At 48.2% G+C, this 5,000-nt stretch overlaps 1 protein-coding gene across 1 annotated transcript in view; it reads right to left on the reverse strand.

Moving 5' to 3' along the window:
* Positions 1-5,000, reverse strand: part of LOC115214146 — a 396,588-nt gene that overhangs the window by 63,512 nt on the left and 328,076 nt on the right. The gene's annotated exons all lie outside the window — the stretch shown is intronic.

Consider the following 5,000-nt stretch of genomic DNA (forward strand, 5'->3'; position numbering starts at 1 on the left):
AGAGGGTGAGTAGAATTACTATCAGAAATGTACCCCCCGATATGCCGAACAAATGGATAACGGGGGCAATCTGTTACCACTTGAAAAAGATCAATATTCTAGAAACAGCCGTGTACCTAAACGACAATTGGGGTGGAAAAACAGTAGTTGTGACCATCCAGATTGAGGGGGCCTCTATCGAGAGCCTACCCGACAAGATATACTTGGAGAATGGGCATGCCTATATGTTATGGCAGAAGGCAAAAAGCCTAGATGCTACAAATGTGGCAGCCCCGAACATTTGATTGCCAAATGCGATCTGGTACAGAAAAAACAAGAAAGAACAATTCAGAAAACAAAAAAATCCCTTTGTTGCCAACACCAACACCAACACACTCAATTATGGAACAACGCCAAGAAAACAACAAACCCACCCCAACAACATCACCAAGAAAAACAGTACCCACAATCACCGTTGACGTCACAACCAATTAAACTTGTTGAATCTTCAAAAAATCGACCCACACCACACCCAGGACGACAATTAAAAGACAGAAAACACTGACGAGAAGACAAATGCTACCCCTAACACCACAGCAACACAAACAAAACACCCAAAACATCAACAATTTATACAAGCATACATAGTGATCCTGTTCTTTTTCCTCTACCCCATACTGATACCTCGGACGACGAAAGTTCGACGGAATGGCAAATAGCCACAGGGGGTAAAAGAAAAAGATCCAAAAAATCCACCAAACAAGGAATTAAAGCAGGAGATATCTCACTCAGGACAACATTCCCCTAGACAATCAAAAAGTAATGAACCCGTAAAACCACACACACAACTAACTGCAATAGACACAGACAATAAAGAATTAATGGACTACATCAAATCTAACATGGTCGTCTGTGAAGATGATTTTAAGACAAAGAATCATCCGCACACCACACCACCGAAACACATCAGAATTTTACACATAACACAAGCACAACACCACATACTGAAAACATTATTTCCGAATGCGGTAGGCGGGTATCAACGATACCTGTCGAAAAAACTATACAAACACCTCATCAAAAACGATACAAAAGAAGAAGAAGAAAAAAATGAAACTTTTAAAATGAGTAAGTGACCTCACTTCTTGCCTCTTGTCTCTTCTAATATAGTGTGTAAAACACAATTTTCGTAAATGTCAAGTATGCTTAATTAGGTTGTGTGAATGCGCGTGGCTTGGCGTCGGCTTGGAAGCAAGGTTACCTTCTAAACGACATCAAGTCACTGGACGTGGATATAGTAGCTATCAGCGAAACCAGACTCAGTAAGCCGCGGCCCTCGAGTCCATGTTTGGCAATCAATTTGACATTTATTTTTCTCCCTGTCTGCCGAACATGGGTGGTGGAGGTACTGCGGTGCTTTTTCGAAAGAGTCTAAAGGTAAAAGTAAGAGCAATATTCCTAGACCCGGAGGGTAGGCTGGTTGTCTTGGACGTGGATGGCAGAAATGGGTGTGCATTCCGTCTGATGGCAGTTTATGCACCGTCCTTAACGGGTCGGGCGGATTTCTTCAACGTCTAGAGGTTTTCCTGGGTACGTCTAGACCTTTACTGTTAGTAGGGGATTGGAACGCTACCTTGGACACGCATCTAGATTATGTGGGAAGGGATAGGAATAGAAGGGGGTGTAAGAGCCTCAAAGACCTACTCAGACGACGTTTCCATTTGTCTGACAGGTTCCGACTCGACCATCCGAACGTGCCAACGTGGACTTGGACAAACCGCGTCGGATCGTCGAGATCTTATCTAGATAGAATTCTATGCAGGACAGCGGATAGGGATAGTGTAGGATGTCCACAATTTAAAATAGTCAGCTACACAGATCACAATTTGTTACGTGTACGCTCGACTTAGATAAAACACATAGGCAGGGTCCCGGTTACTGGAAACTGAACACCGTCGCTGTTAGCGCGACAGGTTTACAGGAACCGGATTAGCGAGTTAATTCAGAGGGCGCTGACGGGAGCGGTCGTTAACAACCGCTGGTGGTACGCCCTGAAAATGGCAATAAAATCGGAATCAATTAGGTTTAGCAAGGAATTAGCGATAGAACGAAATAGAGTAGAGGGAGACTTAGTTAAGAAACTAGAAGAGGCACTTACCACTGGCAGCGCAACCAACGTGCTAGCTGCGAGATGGCCCTCGACCAACACCTCAACGCCAAGCACGAAGGTTGCGTCGTCAGAGCTAAAATGCGTGCCTTAAGGAACGAAGGGATTGAAGCTGCGCGAGAGGCCCGGTAGCGGAGGCGCAGCGTGGCAACAGATCAACCATTCGGTCTCTAATAGATCAACAGGGATGCAGTTTACTCGAACCCGAAAGGATGTGTGAGGCCTTTCAACAGCACTTTGCTCGACTGTTTGGTGCGAGTGGTGGGTCGGAACGAGGGATGGATTTCAGTGCCTACCTGACCGACCTGCCGCGGCTCTCGGCAAGAGAGGCGGTGTTGTGAAAGTCCCATCACAGCCGCTGACGTGTGGGATGCGATGGCGGGCTGCGCGAGGGATAAGTCGCCTGGATTGGATGGTTTACCCTACGAGCTGTATTGTCGAATGCCAGACTTGTTTGGCGAACTCTGGCATCAGTCTACTGCAACTGGCAACAAACGGGAGAATCCCCGGTTTCGTGAGCCGAGGTGCAGTGACGTTGCTGAAGAAAGACTCAAACAAGGGGAATTTTATAGATAATTTCAGGCCCATCACTCTGCTCAACGCAGATTTGAAAATTTTGGCCAAAGTAATAGCCGAGAGGTTGGCGCTTGTCATTGGTAAACTGGTCGACAGGGCGCAAACATGCGCCGTGCCGGGCAGAACCATACATGACAACCTCCATCTGATGCGCTACATTGTTGACAGGGTAGTTAAGGATCCTGGCATGGGTGGGGCGCTGATAAATTTGGATCAGTCTAAAGCCTTCGATAGGGCCGACCATCGGTACTTGGCGGCCGTCCTAAGGGCGGCTGGCTTCGGTCCCGTGTTCCGCGGTTGGATCGCTGCCTTGTATAGCGGCATCCGATCGGTGATTCGGGTGAACGGTCACCTGTCGAAACAGTTTGACATCACGCGTTCGGTCCGTCAGGGGTGTCCCCTGTCGGCGCTTCTGTATGTATTGACTCTCGAGCCGCTACTGCGGAAGCTGGCGACACTGAGGGGCATCCCACGGGAACTAGGTTGCGGGACGAGCGTGTCGGCATATGCGGACGATGTCACCGTCATAGTGTCGAGCTACCAGCACATCGAGCTGGTCGGCGAGACACTAAGAAAATATGAAACGGTGACGGGAGCAAAGATTAACCCGGAAAAGTCAGTGGGTTTGCTACTCGGCACCTGGAGAAGCAAGCCCATGCCGTCCGACTGCGGCTCAGTAGTGGGACGCTGGACGGACGGACCGGTTAAATTGCTCGGGGTCTGGTTCAGTCCGGACCTCCAAATGGATAAGAACTGGGACGAGATCACGAGTAGAGTGGTCGCTCTCAGCCAAAAATGGGCCGAGAGAAAGCTGTCTCTAAAAGGCCGGGCGGAGGTGGCGAACGCGTACATCGCATCCGTCATCGATTACCGCCTGACCGTCGTACCTTGTCCCGACGCCACCATCACCAAACTGGAACGCATACTCTTCCGCTTCCTGTGGAAGGGTGGCGTTCCGATGGTGAGGAAGTCCATTTGCTGTCAACATCCGTTGAATGGAGGACTGGGCATGCCGTGGTTGATGATGCGCAGGCATGCGCTGAGACTGCGACATCTCTGGAAATTCATCGACGACGGTGAACAGGTGTGGGCGCCGTTTGTGAGACGCGACTTCCCGCAGCTCGTCTCACTGACCGAACTGCAAACGTGGATCAAAAAGAGACCGAAACTGGGCGATTGGCACCGAGAGTGTCGCCAAGCTCTACAGCAGCTCTGCCGACCGGGGTCAAACTTGTGCAACTTCCAAACGACTAAAGCGTTCTATAGAGGACTAGTGGAGGGGAGGTCCGACGACACACTCGGGGCAAACCTGGGCGTCGACGAGGAATTCCTAACCCGCCTGTTCAGGACGACGTTCGGGCCGGGGCCTATGGATAACTTCCAGAAATCCCTGGCTTGGCAGTGCTATCGAGACGCACTACCTGTTCGAGAGAAGAGCTACAGACACGGTTCGAAAACCATCACCGGACCGACCTGCCCGAGATGCGGTCAGAGCGACGAAACCGTTCTGCACGCACTCGTGCAGTGTCCAGATATTTCAGAGCTGTGGTCCTTCGTCGAACAGCTGTTGTCACGTGTAGGTCAGGCTCGCCTATCGGCCGAGTCTATCGTGAATATTGTTCCACCACCTTCCTTTAAACGGGAAGGGAAAACGGTTTTCGTTACGCTGATGGCTATGGCGAAAGAATGTGTGTGGTGGACGCGTTTGAAAGGACTGCAAACAAACATCTTCCTCTCTGGTCAGTCTCTCGTCAACTTTTTCAAGTACCACTTGAAAAGGAGGATGAGAATAGAGAGGAAGGCTTTGTCGAACGAATGTTTTAATAAAAAGTGGGTAAAAGTGGCAAAAATGGTCAGTATGAAAGACGACACTATTTTAAGCATAAATCTGTAACCAAAAGAGACAACGAGAAGTAAGGCGACTTACTCATGTGTTCTTTTTCGAACTGTCTGAGGTGACCTTGGTCTTTTTTGTAGGTTTTTCTTTCCAAGGCTACACCTAAACTGTGAACCTTATATATATATATATAGTGTTTTTTTATACACCACACAACCCACAGATCTCTATTGATCAAACGTTTTTTTTTTTTTTTTTTTTTTTTTGCCCCACCCATCCCACCTCGAAAAGAAAAAAAATTCTACATTGTATTTCATCCATTTTTATTCTGTGTTTAGCCCTGTGTGGCTACAATAAAAAGTTATCTATCTATCTATCTATCTATATCTATCTATCCATCCATCCATCCATCCATCCATCCATCCATCCATCCTCCATCCA

Source organism: Octopus sinensis, linkage group LG7 (genome assembly GCF_006345805.1).
Source record: "Octopus sinensis linkage group LG7, ASM634580v1, whole genome shotgun sequence".
NCBI classification, from domain to species: domain Eukaryota; kingdom Metazoa; phylum Mollusca; class Cephalopoda; order Octopoda; family Octopodidae; genus Octopus; species Octopus sinensis.